General features: G+C 40.8%; 1 long non-coding RNA gene across 1 annotated transcript; it reads right to left on the bottom strand.

The window, feature by feature from the left end:
• Positions 1-1,849: 1,849 nt before the first annotated feature.
• LOC144283960 (uncharacterized) lies at positions 1,850-15,232 on the bottom strand. Its single transcript, XR_013352438.1, has 3 exons — positions 15,051-15,232; positions 7,787-7,827; positions 1,850-2,947 (listed from the first exon to the last, which is right to left on the bottom strand). It is a non-coding gene; the product is annotated as an uncharacterized LOC144283960 (long non-coding RNA).
• Between the last annotated feature and the right edge of the window lie 853 nt (positions 15,233-16,085).

Genomic DNA, 16,085 nt, shown 5'->3' with positions numbered 1-16,085 from the left:
CACCATTTGCTTCAACGTGGATGGAACTGGAGGGTATTATGCTGAGTGAAGTAAGTCAGTCGGAGAAGGACAAACATTATATGTTCTCATTCATTTGGGGAATATAAATAATAGTGAAAGGGAAAATAAGGGAAGGGAGAAGAAATGTGTGGGAAATATCAGAAAGGGAGACAGAACGTAAAGACTGCTAACTCTGGGAAACGAACTAGGGGTGGTAGAAGGGGAGGAGGGCGGGGGGTGGGAGTGAATGGGTGACGGGCACTGGGTGTTATTCTGTATGTTAGTAAATTGAACACCAATAAAAAATGGGCAATGTCCTGAAGTCATGCAAAAGGCCAACAAATACATGTGAAGGTGCTTAACATCACCACCTTAGGGAAATGCAAATCAAAACCAGGATGAGGTTATCACCTCACACCTGTTAGGATATCTATTATCAAAAAGACAAAAAATAATAAATGCTGGTGATGATACAGGGAAAAGGGAACCTTTTGGTACATGTTGGTGGGACTGTAAATTAGTATAGCCGCTATGGAAGTTCTCAAGAAATTACAAACAGAACTGCCATGCGATCCAGCAATCTCATTTCTGGATCGTCCAAAGGTAAGGAACACATTATTTCGAAGAGGCATCTGTCCTCCTATGTTCACAGCACATTATTCACAATATCCAAGAAATAGAAACAACCTAAGTGTACGCGGACAGATGAATAGATGAAAAAAAATGGACACACACACACAACAGAATATTATTCAGCCTTAAAAAAGAAGGAAGTCCTGTCATTTGCAAAACTATGGATGCAACTGCAGGCTATTAAGTGCAATCAGCCAGAGAAAGACAATTATCACATGGTATCACTTATATGTGGAATCTGAAAGAAAGAAGGGAAGAGGAGAGGAGAGGAAACTAAATAATTAACTTAGAAACAGAGAGGAGAAAAGTGCTTTCCAGAGGCTGGGTGTGGAGGAAAGAGGGAGAAGTTGGTAAAAGGATACAAACTTTCAGTTGTAAAAAAAAAAACAAAAAAAAACAACAAAAAAACTTTCAGTCCTTGGATGAATAAGGTTTGATGATCTAATGTATGCTGACTGTAGTTGATAACATGACATTATATAATGGAAATTTGCTAAGAGAGTAGAACTTCAATGTTCTCACACACAAAAAAGGGGTGTGTGTGTGCATGTACCTATATGAGGTGATGGATGCATCCATTAACTCAATGTGGGGGGGGGGTGGAGGGGAATCCTCTTACAATGTACAGGTAAGTCAGATCATCATACTGTACATATTCTCTTACAATTTTATTTGCCAGTACAGTTGGAAAGTACAGTGGAAAAAATATTCAGATCCTTATTTATTCCTCTATTTGAGAACGTTAATTTGGGATATTCTGAAGTTGGCCACTCATTTCTCTGAGCTCATAATAAACAACCGTATATGCGGGTGACCAGAAAAAGAGCAGCTAACCTATTTCATATTCTATCTAAGGGCACCTGGGTGGCTCAGTCAGTTAGGCATCTGGCTCTTGGGTTTTGGCTCAGGTCATGATCTCAGGGTGATGGGATCAAGCCCCGAGTTGGGCTCCTCACTCGGCGGGGTTCTGCTTGAGATCCTCCCCTTCTCCCTCCGTCCCTCCCCTGACTTGTGCTCTGTCTCTAAAAATAAATAAAACTTCAAAAAAAAATTCTGTCTAAAATAAACCATTCACTTCTTTTTTTTTTCTTTTTTAACCATAGGAAAGGTGATGGGCTAAAAATCCCTGAAACATAAAATAATAGTAACGATATGATTCTTCTTTTTTTAACTTTATGATTCTAGGAAGTGATAACCACTTAGAAATTTTGAACCTTTTCCATTTTACCGGCCTTCACTGGGTAATATCTTTGAATATCTCCAAAGACATTTGATTTGTTCAGTTTCAAGTATATACTCCATGTAAACTTTTATTCAATAAACTGAGTTAGAAAATGTCTCTCATCTGATTAAAATCCATATGGTCAACCTTAGAAGGCAGGACCTGGGATGTGATTCAATAAGAGAACATGGAATCAACCGTACGGAAGGGCAGGAGCTCAATGAATACCTGCAGGTGCATGACTTGGCCAAGGGGTGAACCCAGAGTCCAGAACTCAGGAAAAGAGGTAAGGCCAAGTCACCAGGGACTGGCAAGCTTGATGGGGGCACAGCCTAGGCCGTGAGATGGGGGATGACAGGCAGAGGTGTAGTCACAGAGGTAGACAGGTTGCCATCTGTGGGCCAGGGGTCCGGCTGTCACTCCCTCACCCGGATGCAACTTCTCCTATAAGATTCACTCTCCTTGGCTCTGAATTCTTTGCCCACCAAGCACTCTGCTGATGGTTTATTTAAATTCTCAGGTAAAATCCCAACTGGAGAAGGGCCAGGGGCATAAGCATTCTCATCCCTGGAAAGAGAGAAATATTTGGGAAGCACTGAAAAAAAATATGTTAACTGTGAAAGAGCTTCAGAATCGGTACCAAGAAATCTCTATTTCCCCACTGTTGTTTCTTTTCGTTCTCCGTCCAAAATGCCTACTGATTTCAGAGCCAGCTCTGAGCTTGGGGAAACAACCTGGAGGAAGACGAATAACCACAAAAAATCTGACTCTGGTCTCCAAACTGTTCTCCCTTAAACACTCTGTGCATCTGATTCCACCCCCCCCACACACACACATAATCTCTCTTAATCCAATTTAAAATCATGGTTTCTGTTCACTTTTCAAGAATTGTGTAAAATAAACATTTCAGCAGACATGACTGTATATTAGCTTTGGCTCCCCTGCTTCTTGACAGAACTGCTTCGCTGCCTTCCACGGTATGGTCTTCTAACCATGGGGTCCTTTGCGCAGCCGCAAGACAAACAGGAAGAAGGATGTGCATCAAGGTCCACGTGCGTGAAGGGTGACATTTAGAAAGCCACTGCTCTAGCCCTGCAATGAGACAGCAATGTTAATTACCTTGCTCCTGGCATGGAAAATACTAAACTGACCTGCACAATGAGGACGTCAAACTGTCTTTTTTAATCCGACACCTGCACTGGAAATGCTAGGAATCTATGACACTTACAATTAAATACCTAAGATTACCAAACACAAGTTCAGACAGGGCTAATTTAGAAATTATTGTCAAGACTCACTGAGAACAGTCATAATTTGGGAGGGAAAAAAAAAAGTTTAAGACAGAAAAAAAGCCCCACAGAGGGACTAGGTACATGGTTTCCCCATTTGGAAACTGAACTGAAAAAGACATTTATTTTACTTAGACTAAAACTCACAAAGATAAAAAGACACCTGAGAAGAAGAAGAATCTGTGGTACTGAGTCATTTCCTGGGAAGAGCTGCTATTTCTATGAAGGAGAAAGAGAAAAATCTAAATACTGGATCTCCTTTTTTTTTTTTTTTTTTTTTTTTTCCTGTTTTGGTAAAGAACAAAGATTTCACCTCTAACGTTTGGTGTCAAAGTGGAGTTTTTGCTTGACACTCATGTCGACATTTTTCTCCATGTAAAATTGAGACAGGAAGTAGTAAAAGATGAAAGTGCCAGACCATGAGGAAACGAAGATCTGTCCTAAGACATACTCAAACTTGATAAGCCTTGAGTATATCCCAAGTCATCCTTTAGAAAAGAAAAAGAAAACTTCAGAGAAGCACTTTTTATCTCTTAGAAATTATAGGAGATCCTTTGTCTTCAATACCTTACACCTGGCTCTCTGAGAATTCTGTGACCAGTTTCAAGAGATTGTCTATAGGAAATATCAGGAATCAGAATATGGGCAAATAAAGGGTTTACTGAACAAGATGTGACTGATAGAAACCAAAGCTATTGGAGTAGAGGAAAGATTAATTTAAGAACACTGCATGCAGCATAATGACAAACTAAAACCTGGCCAAGATCAGATAAATTTTCTTTTGGGAGGAAAAAAAAAAATCCTGTGCATTAAATCATAAAGTTGAGTTTTTCAGTTCAGTAGCTCATGTTTGGACAATAGCAAGTTCAGGCTCATTACGAAGGTAGGTGTGGTGCTGAAGCAAGGCTGGGGAGGGGGGGGGATTAGAACATGAAACCTCCTGGCATCTGTTAACCAATGACAGCTCCATAAACGCCTAGGAAAACAAACAGGCTGAGGGAGGCATGACAGGTGAGAGGCCAGTCTTGTCTTTGAGAGTTTTACATGCAAAAATCCCCCTAAGGAAACAAAAAGAACTAGACACACCTGCCCTCCAGAGAGGGTTTCTTCTTTGCAGAAGGGGCAAACTGACCCGGGACGCACGAAGGTTGGCGTCCTGGCAGCCAGGCTGCTACTTTCCCATGATAAACCATTAAAATGGAGTTGCTACTTGCTCCTGACATTCCTGTGACCACTTTAAAGACACAATCTCTCAGTTTCAATCCTCAGATTACCAGCTCAAATGTCATACACGCCGAGCGTGCCTGGGGCTGAACTGTAAAGCAGGCCAAGTTCGTTTCTTGGGTGGCCCTGGCTGTTTCTATTGGAGCTGTTCGCACGACATTTCCTTCCTCTCTGCCTCCACATGTGCTGGGGTCTGCATGTGACGCTCAGAATGGTGATGATACACTCAAGGGATGGATATGCAGGTCTTGAGCTGGCACTGGGGCCCCTCACTGCAGGCACAGGTAGAGGGTTCCTCTAGAGAAAGAGTCATTTGCAGGGGGTGGGGGGGACCAGTCATTAGGGGAGGGAGCCCATCTTCCAACTTTGAACCTGGAATTTGGAAGGAGAGCCAGACAGGACAGAGACAGGGACCCCGGTTCTCTGGGCCAAGGATCTTGACGGATGAGTACGCTCTCTGAAGACAAGCCAAGAACTGAAACTAAAGAACCCAGACAGGGTGACCCACTTTGGGTCTTCGGAGCTGGAAAGTAATTAGCTCAGCCTTTGAAAGTAGGGCTGTTCTAATACTCGTATGCACTTCGCTTTCTTCTCCATCTGATTCACCTTTTAATGGTGTTTGAAGGGCCCCAGCCTACTGTAGCTGGATTAAAGGGAACACACGGAGAAGGCAATGGCATTCAGGCTGGGCCAAGGACCTTTAAGTGTGTACAATATGCCTCCGGGGCCAGGCACAGAGGCAGAGCTCAATGAAATAAAAGAATCCCTACAGAAGTTGAATCCTTTATGAAGGGAGCCAGCTCTCCCTCTCTGCACAGAGTCTCCTTCTGCATCCAAGCCTTGATCCTGGATTGGGATTCTGGATTTTGTTTTCTTAGGGGAGTGGTGATCTTACATTTCAAGCTCTTTCCCTACCTCCTCACAAAACCTGCTCCTAAGAAAAAAATCACAACTATTTCTTCAGCAAACACATACTTGAGGCTTACTGGGGACCAGGCCCAAGGTAATGTTCTGGGGGCTACAACACAACAGTACTGAGGACCTGCCCACAGGGAGCCCACACTCCCACTGGTCAGTGCCACCTCCCCAAGCTAGATCTATTCTTTTTTTTTTTTTTTTAATAAGCTAGATCTATTCTAAGCCTTATCTCTGATTGTAAATGGAAGAACTGTATCCTTCCTTATGGGAATATCTGATGTTCAGTTTGGGGCCACTTTTCTGGACCCTTAGATCTTTGCAAGGCCAATTTTGGGCACAGATCCCACTGACCAGATTCTTATTCACTGCTCTACAACACTGATCCAATGGTAGTACTTAGCACGTGACCAGGTGACTTGATCTGTTTTCCTGTGAGTAATCAACAGGCAGAAACTTGCTGCGCCTCAACCGCCTGGCTCTTGACTGCACCAAGTTAAATCTCCTAACAACTGTTTTAACAATGTCTTGCCCACTAACAAATCGACACAGTGTACACAGATTTGGAGTAATAAATTATATTAAACGACAATGACTTCTCTAGCCTTTGATAAGATAAATACGCTAATAAAGTCTTATTCTGAAAAGACAGAGCTAAAAAAGTAATTGTTTCCCTCCAGCACTGCCTCTCTGAAAGGCATCACCCAGACTGGGAAAAAAGGCAGAACTTGAAAATAAAACCCAAAGGTATCGTCACCATAGATACACAGCGAAAACCAGGATATCCCATCCTCCTGCGAGGAGAGTCCCAGCCTCCCCGCCTTCTGTGGAAGCCTTCCTGCTTTATGCCAGCACCAGGCCATCTCAGCCTTGGGCTCAATGCCCAGGCTACCAGTACTTCTGGGCTTAACAAAATCTGCAAGTCAAAGGGAAAATGAATTGCCTTAAAAATACAAAAGTAAGACGATCTAACTGAAATGAATTCAGGTTCAATTATGTATCTATTGTATTAGTTGCTAATACAATACAAAGTAGCCATGGACTGGGGGGCTTAAACCCAGAGGTGCATTTGTCTCACAGCTCTGGAGGCTGGAAGTCTGAGATGGAGGTGTCAGCAGGGTTGGCTTTTCCCGAGGCCTCTCTCCCTGGCTTACAGATGGTCATCTTCTTCCCAGGTCCCCACAACCATTTTCTCTGGGTGTGTTTGTGTCCTGATCTCTTCCTTTTATAAGGACACCAGTCATGTGTCCTACATGGGATTGCAACCCATCCACATAACCTCCTTTTCCTTTAATTACCTCTTTAAAGGCCCTATCTCCCAAGATGGTCACGTGTGAGCTCCCAGGGGTTGAAACTTCAACACATGAACTTTGGGGAAACTTGATTCTGTCCCTAATATTTATAAAATACATGATGTCCTTGTGATTATTAAATTTAGAATTCACAAACGTTTTTATTTACTTGAAACAGTTTGTAGGTTAAAAGTTCTTACTTCATAAGGATTCTTGGGTATTCCCAATGATTCTTTAAAAATTATGCCCAACCGTAAATTAGATAAATTACGGAAGAATTCATGGATGCAATTTGAATTTCCAGCCCATGGTTCTCTTCCAAGCTTTCCCTTGTGAAATCTGTCTGTCTGACATTGGGTGTCTGCGTGACATCTCAACCTCAGCAGGTGCCATCCCCTCACACCTGCTTCTCATGCCACTTTCCCTGGTCCCGATGGCAGCTACAACAGTTGCTCTGGTCAAAAGTCCGATTCTGGATCCTGAATTTTCTCTGAACCCAAAGCTGATATGTAAGGAAATCCTGGCGGCTCCAACTTCAAAGTACACTGACATGTCCACATCTGTCACCCCTTCCGCTGTGCTGGGACAAGTCACTGCTGTCTCCTGCCTGATTACTGCTGCCGTCTCCTAGAGGGCTCTCGGCTCCTACCCTTGATGCTCTATGGTCTATTCTCAAAACAGCCGCCAGAGCAGTCCAGGCAAATGTAAGTCTGGCCATGTTAAATCTTGTAATGCTCTTCCACTTTACTCAGAGTAGAAGCCAAGGCCCCAGACCAAGCTCCACAGCCCACAGTGTCCTGGCTTCCTGCTCCCTCTCAGAGCCCATCTGTAGCCCACACTCCCCCCTGCCCAGGCACAAGGGCCTCCTTGCTATTTTTCCACATCAGGGAGCTCTTGCCTTGGCAATTCCCTCTGCTGGGAACAGCCTTCCCCTAGACGGAGCAAGGCAGGCTCCCTGACCCCCTTCCAGTCTCAACTGAGCTCTAACTTTCACTGGGAGACTTACCTTGACCACCACATTGCGACTGGTAGCCTGTCACCATCCCCTCCCTGGGCATTCCAAACCTCCCTTACCTCAGTCTGCTCTGCCTTCCTCTTCTTGCCTCTAACATGCCATCTGCTTATTAGGTTTATTGCCAGCGCTGCCCCCAGATGCCCACTCCCCATTCAAGGTCGGGTCCATGTCTTGTTCACCAATGTATCCCCCTTACGTGGGCTCTGGTCGGCCACACAGCTGGTGCTCAATAAATATCTGTTGAATAAATGAGTAGATTGGTGAATGAAAAGTACAGAATTCTTTTCAACAATACATCAAAATTGGTATTTAATGTAAGATAGGGAGGATTTTATGTTTTTTAATAACATTTATTTATGTATTTATTTTACAAATCCTAACAAACTAGTGTATCATTTTCTAATTGCAAAGACAGCCATTCACCTTCTTCCTATCTCTCTACTTAAATAACTCCAGGATTCATGTCTCCTCCTCAGCATCAGGTATTTTCTGGACAATTCCAAAAAAAAAAAAACCCCAAAAACAAAAAACTTCTCACAAACACATCCTTCTGGAGCCAGACAGCTTGGATTTGTACCCTGGCTTCATTTTCCTCATGTGCACAATGTAACAGTAGCTATCCCATGTGGCCATGTGAGGATTAAAGGAATTAATTAATGCAAATTCCCTACAACAGTGCCAAGCATAAAATAAGAACTATCTAAGTCTTAGTTATTTTTCTTCTCAATATTATTATATCTTGAAGAAATTGGTTTGTGAGATAGAACACTGTGTTACTTTAACTTGGTTTTAAATTGTACTATTGACCAATCAATGTAACCAAAAAATAAAGCAAAAACAAAAATAAAAGTTCTCTCTGTCTGCATCACACAAAATACCCGGACAGGTTTTCACCAAATGTGAAATGATCTGACTTAAATATAGACTCGGCATGGTAAAAATTCGCTTTGGAAAAATGCCAAAGGAAACTTCAAAATGATAGGCAGCCTTTGTCCAGAACGGCAGAGACTCCAGTATAACAAAAGTCTCATTGAACTGAAAATTAGGAGAGACGTGCTACAAATATTAAGATGCCACCGACAGAGAAAATCAGAGACATTCTGAATATAAGCCCTCAACTGTGAGTCACAAGGGCAAACACTCCTAACTGCAGCTACTGAGTTGTGCTCCAGCTACTTCTCCCATGAGTGACTCCATGAAGGCTGATCTGGGTGAGACAGAAGGACCTATTAAATAATGGTTACTGCTTCTGCAAAGCAACTCCAGGGAGATCATGTAGCAGGTAAAAATAAGCCAGTCCCTTTGGGAAAAAAAAAGATGTGAAATTATTCACTCAACATGAAGTCTGAGGAGACTTATGGCAGCTTGGTGAAGCACGGGCTTTTGGGATCTAAGGTCAACTGCCTAGTAAGGGAGAGATTTAAAACAATTTTAAAATCCTAAGTGACTTTTAAAATGATCATTTTGCAACTCAGAAAAATTAAGAAATTGAAAGGTTAAGTCCATAGCAAAAAAAAAAAAAAAATCTTCTGTCTCTTGAGAAACTCTATAATGTAAGGATAATAAAAGATTAAAAACATATTAACCTACAGAGTTAAAGAGAGTAGAGAGGGGCTACCTGCAGATGAGTGATTTCAACAAAATTCTGTTAAGGCAGCCAGTCCGTGGAGACATGGTGAGGGAAGCCTGCAAGGTGGAGGAAGGAGCAGCACCGTGCTCACTCAGGGGCATCTGCATCAAAGGAGAAGTGGTTTGTCCCACTGGATTCCTCAGAGGCTTAGGGACTAGAGACTCCAGTGTGGCAAAAGTAGGAGTAAAACTTGAAACCGAAAACAAGTGGATTTTTTAAAGATAAGTCAATTAAGCAATCAGTGCCCCTAGCCTATTATATGAAATGCTGTTTCTTAAGCATTCCAAAGTTGACAAATCAGGTTCCTTTATCAGAAAAGTGAGCAGCCACCTCCACATTCTGGCTTTGGTGGACTCCCCGGACACCAGCTGCCTCCCTGCCTGATGGTCCTAAAACAAAACCTTTACCCAAATCTACAGAGCTCCCAATCTCCTTTTAGAATCTTACTCTTAAATATTAATGGCCAATCTGGGATTGGTAAAAAGTTTGGAAAAGACAGTTCATGATAAACAGCTAGAAAACATGATCCCAAAAGGAAGGGATAATGTGGGGAGTAGGAAAGAACTAGATAAACACAAAAACTCTGGCATTCTCAAAGAGATTGAAGGATCATATTACACCTATAAAATGAAGGCAGGATGTTTTGATAAACGAATGGGTATGAAACAAGATAAAAAGTTCTTACAAAGTAAAAATACAAGACTCAAGAGGAAATAAATCATTAGGGTAACTGGAAGGATTAAGAAAATCTCCTAAAAAATAAAACCAATTGACAGATGTGAGGGAAATAACACATGATGTCCTATGTTTAACACACAGGGGGGATCCCTTGGTGGCGCAGCAGTTTGGCGCCTGCCTTTGGCCCAGGGCGGGATCCTGGAGACCCGGGATCGAGTCCCACGTCGGGTTCCCGGTGCATGGAGCCTGCTTCTCCCTCTGCCTGTGTCTCTGCCTCTCTCTCTCTGTGTGTGTGTGACTATCATAAATAAATAAAAATTAAAAAAAAAAACACACAGGGGCTTGGGGAAGAAAGACTGGAGAAAATGGAGGGGTGAAATTAACAAAGACATAAAACAGGGGAATTTATGAGTTGAAAAATAAATCTCCACATATAAAGAGCCCACTTTAATAAATGAACTAATGAATAAATGAAAAACAACTTGTGTCCAGCACATTATAATGAAATTTCAGAATACTATGAATAATAAAAAGAATCTAATAACTCAAAAAAAGTATCTAATAACTCTTGAAAGAAAAATCAAGTAACATACAAAATATAAAAAATCAGAAGCTATGCTACAGACAAGGGGAAAATATATTTAATCTGGATTTGGGAAAAGAATCAGTTTTCAGGCTAAATTAGCCATTTTCAGCATTACTTGAAGATATGCTAAAGTTAAAGAACTGAAAGGTAAAAGGCAAGAGGAAACAGAGGTGCAGTCAAGGTGTGGAGGAAGGGAGGTTAAGGGAATTTCCACGTAGCAGAGAAATTAACCTAGATTGGACCCAAAGAATCAGGGCTGTGAAGGTAGGGGATTTTTTTGTTTTTGTTTTTGTTTTTGTTTTTTTTGGAGAATATGAGGAACAATGGAATACCTAATGTTTGAGAGTATTTGAATATCTTGAGAACATAATAAAGGAAAGCAATGCAAAATAAGAACTAGAAACTCTAGGATAAACAAAAGGCTGTATGTAAAAATAATTTTCACATGTGACTTTGTGGCTATAAAAATTGTGGTAAAATACATATAACATGAAATTCACCATCTTAACCATAATACGTTGGCATTTGGTATATTCACAATGTTGTATATCCATCCCCTCAATCTGTAGGTGCTCCTTGAACAACCCAGGTGTGAACTGTGTGGGTCCACTTATATGTGGATTGTTTTCAATACAAGTACACTATTGTAAATGTATTTTCTCTTCCTTATGATTTTCTCGGCAACAGTTTCTTTTCACTAGCTTACTTTATTTTAAGAATACAGTATAAATGTATATAACATATAAAATGCGTGCTAATCTACAGTTAATGTTACTGGAAAGGCTTCAGGTCAACAGTAGACTCTTAATAGTTTTAGGGGAGTCAAAAGTTATATATGAGTTTTCCAACTGTGCAGGGGATCAATGTCCCTAAGCCCTGCATTGTTCAAGGATCAACTGTAGGTCCAGAACTTTTTCATCACCCCAACAGAAAACCCCATACTCATTAAGTAGTCACCACTGGCAACCACTTTTCTGATTCCTGTCTCTACAAATGTACCTATCTTGATATTTACATATAAATGGACTCATACCATATATGGTCTCTTATGTATGACTCCTTTCACTTAGCATTATGTTTTCAAAGTTCATCCACTTTGTGCCATGTATTGGTACTTTATTTCTTTTTATGGCTGAATAGTGTTCGATTGTATGGAAACATGGTATCTGTTTACCACTTGATGGTCATTGGGTTGTTTCCACTCTTTGGCTACTGCAAAGAGTGCTGTTATAAACATTCATGTCCAGGTATCTGTTTGAGTGCCTGTTTTCAGTTCTTTGGGGGTATATACCTAGGAATGGAATTGCTAGATGATAATGGTAATTCTATGTTTAACTTTTTTGAGTATCTACCAAGATATTTTTCACAGTGGTTGAACCATTTTCGTTTCCCACCTACAAAGGACAAGTGTTCCAATTTCTTCACATCCTTACCAACGCTTGTTATTTTCCCCTTTCAAAATAATAATTCTAATGAATTTGAATTAATATCTCATGGTGGTTTCGATTTTTGTTTCCCTAATGACAAATATTGTTGAGCATCTTTTTCATGTACTTATTGGCCATTTGTACATCTTCTTTAGAAAAATGTCTATTCCAGTTGTCTGTCCATCTTTGAACTGCGTCGTTTGGATTTTTGTTACTGTTGAATCACAAGAGTCCTTCATAATATTATGCATATCAATCTTTATCATATACATGATTTGCAAATATTTTCTCCAATTCTGTGGATTATCTTTTCACATTAATATTGTTCTTTGGTGAACAATAGTTTTTAACGTTGAAGTCCAATTTACCTATCTTTTTCTTTTGTTACTTGTTCTTTTGCTGTCATATCCAAGAAATCATTGCCAAATCCAGTATGATGAAGATTTCCCCATGTTTCCTTCTAAGAGTTCTATAGTTTAAGCTCTTATGTTTAGGTCTTTGATCAATTTTTAGTTTTTTTGGGTAACTTTATTTATTTAATTTTCTGAGGAGGGGAGGCAAAGAAAGAATCTTAAGCAGGCTCCAGGTACAGTGTGGAGCCAGACACAGGGCTCAGTCTCACAACCCTGAGATCATGACCTGAGCTGAAATCAAGAGTTGGACTGGGCCAACCGACTGAGCCACCCAGGCACCCTAAGTTAATTTTAGAATCTGGTGGTAGGTAAAAGTCTAATTTCATTTTTTTTTTTTTTTTTTGCATTTGGGTGTACATTTGTCCCAGAGTCATTTGTTGAAAAGACTATTCTTCCCTCCATTAAATAGTGATGATGCCCTTGTCAAAAGTGAATTCACTATAGATGTATGGATTTATTGTGGAATCTCAATTCTGTTCTACTGACCTATGTCTATTCTTATGCCAACACCAAACTTTTCTGATAACTGTTGCTTAGCAGTACATTTTGAAGTCAGGATATGTGAGTCTCCTAACTTTATTCTTTTTCAATGCTGTTTTTTCTATTCAGGATCCCTTGTCATTTTATATGAATTTTAAGATCGACTTTTCCATTCCTGAAAAAGGAGAGGGAGGACACATTGTGGTTTTGATAGGGATTGCTTTGAATATTTTCACGGTCTCTTGAGAAGAATGCATATGTTGCTGCTGTTGGGTAGAGTGTTCTGTATATGTTTGTTATGTCAGTTGATTTATAGTGTTGCTCAAGTGACCGTGACTTTGTAATGAATGATAATTACATATTCATAACAATAAAAACACTTGCACAGGTGAACTCCAGATTGGCCTAAAGCCTGAGCCTGCTGACCAATCCTCCTCTCTGTCTACAAGAGACAAGCAGCATAGGTAGGCAAATGACCGCAGATGAGCGAAGCAAAGTTATACCAGAAGACTAAATACCAGACAACAGAAATTGAGTTGGGAGTTGTATACATCAAAATCCCCTCCAGCAATAGTTATTGAAAGAACATTAAGTAGAGCTGAGAGAAACCCACTCATCCAAAACTCAAAATTACATAGCTTACTCTCTATTTGAGGATGAATAAACAGAAAATAACCAACAATAGTTTCTATGGAAAATAACTGTAGAACACAAGGGATAGAATGTAATTTTAATGATGCAGGAGAAAGAAATTATTACAACCAGAAAAATAACTGGCATTCATAGTAGAAGAATAAACAGGAAGAATTAGAAAGACAAAATAAAGACTTGACAGCACGATAAGCTGCAAGAGCAACAAGCTGAAAATAAAGTGGAAATGAATAGATTCAAAGCCATAATTTCAAAATTATAATTACAATTGTAGAATTAAAATTTGAATTGGAGTCAGTAGAGAGAGGTGTTTTGCTAACAGGGCTCTATCTTGGCCTACTTGTTTCCATTTCCTCCTTAGCACACAGCAACATCTCCTGTTCTTCCCCGCATGTAGACAAGGCCTCAGGACTGAGTTCTGGCCAGGGGAACAGGGGTGAAAGAGACATACTACTTCCAGGTCAGGCCCATAGAAACATCCTCCACACTCTTTCTTCACTTGCCAATCAGATGCCAAGGATATGGGACACCTGGGTGGCTCAATGGTTGAACATCTGCCTTTGGCTCAGGTCATAGTCCCAGGGCCCTGGGATCCAGTCCCACATCCCAGCTCCCCGCAGAGAGCCTGCTTCTCCCACTGCCTATGTCTCTGCCTCTCTCTCTGTGTCTCTCATGAATAAATAAATAAAATCTTTAAAACAAAATCATTTTAATAAGTATATAAATGTAAATGAATTTAGATCTTTCATAGTTAAGAATATACATAATGTAAAGCAATGTCAGAAACCACAAGCTGGATCTTTATTAACAAAGTCTGGAAATTGATGAGGGAGTAGTTGGTGGAATGGGAAATGTGGGGGAATTTGCTCATTTATATTGGGGATATCAGGATAATGCATAATGTTGACTTTGGTAATTGGTGAAAAGTAAGTTGAGAAACAGAAATTTTAAAATGTAAAGGTAATAAAAAGAACACAATTCTGGTGATATGAGCAGTTGCTAGGCTTGAGTGAGATCAGAGCCAGGAAAAGCCCCTATGCCCATCAGGGTACAGAGTGGTGGACGCTCTTGCTGGGACCTCATGGCTCCAGAAACACAACCGTGCTTGAAGGCCTGGGAGCATCAAGAGGTTGTTGGCTTATTGTAGGTTTCAGTGAGAGCATCAAAAGTGAAGGACTTGAAGATTTATGGGCAGAGCTAGGCCTCCAAACAAATAAGTCTTCTCTTTTTGAGAGTAGCAGCTCCTGGCTGGCTACTGGGCCCTGGAGGAGACAACTGACCATGGGACACCAGGTGACCAGATTCCAGATACTTGCCGTTCATGAACTGGTGGTTATTTAATCCACTCAGTCATAAAATTGGAAATTCCAAGAAGTGCTCAACCATTACAGAAAGGTGATACATGGAAATATATATATATATATATATATATATTTCCATGCCTAACAGTCCCTGAAGGTACATAGAAGGCCCAAGAGCAAGTCACTCGTGTGCCTGGCACGTGCACCCTGGCCACTCTGGCAACCTCACTTGTACCCATTGCCTCATGGCAGGTTCCCAATGACCAACTGACTACAGAGGATGACAGTTCAAACCTGATTTAGATGGCTCTGTACCATATGCCAGCACTAGCCAAAAGTGGACTGTTATAGTGATTATGGCCCCACTTAAGGGTAGCCCCAAACACTGGGGACCGGAGATCTTCCCAGTGAGCAGCACTTTGCCTGTAAGAGGAGCTGGCCTAGAGTAAGGCCCTGCATTGATCCATGGAGTGGCTGACGGTTGGCCATCTGGCCAGAGAATGCCAAGGTTAAAAAAAAAAACAACCCCTACAACTGTATATATATTCATCTGATTTAATTAAATATGATTACATATATAGAGTGTGTGTATATATATATATACATTATATATGTACAATTATAAAATTAAAACTGTATGTCATAATGTTAATATTATGAGTGGTTTTTATTTTCTTAGATTTTCCTAGATTTTTTTCAGTGATTGTTATTTTTATAAACAGAGGCAAAAAAAGTTAAATATTATTTTAAAAAGAAACTTTCTTATGGTTTGGCTTCATAGACGTTCAGCATGGTTTGTGTAGTTTATTTTGCTCTGAAGTCCGTCTTCTGTAAGAAACATTGTGGTTAGTATGTGAATGTGTTCCATTACGACCCGTTGTGAACCTGCTTTGGCATGCTATGTACCAAAGACAATGGAATCAGGGGCTTTATAATTGATTCAGTTATATAAATAGAATGCAGAATGAGCAGCTTTCTGTTGATCTTAAAGTATGTGAGGCAGTGTGGCATCATTGAGAGACCCAGGCTTTGGGGTAAGACTGGCAGGCATCGGACTCCCGACTCTGCTGTTTATTAGCTATACGACTTTGGACAATATAACTGACCTCCAAGTACAGATTTCCTTTTCTTTGAAAGGAAAGATTGCCAACCACCTTAGGCTATCCCTATAGAGTGATCAAAATAATTGAAAGTGGTAAGTTATGTAAGCTATCTATCTACCAGGGCTGAGCTCGGGCAGGAGCTCCGCATCCGTTCTGTGCACACATGCACAGTGAGGGTGAGTCGGTGGTAGGGATGGAACAGGGAGCAGGCTCCATCTTTCCAAGC

This window comes from Canis aureus, chromosome 15 (genome assembly GCF_053574225.1).
Source record: "Canis aureus isolate CA01 chromosome 15, VMU_Caureus_v.1.0, whole genome shotgun sequence".
NCBI classification, from domain to species: domain Eukaryota; kingdom Metazoa; phylum Chordata; class Mammalia; order Carnivora; family Canidae; genus Canis; species Canis aureus.
The sequence above is the reverse complement of the archived record's forward strand: the minus strand, read 5'-3'. Positions and strand labels throughout refer to the sequence as shown.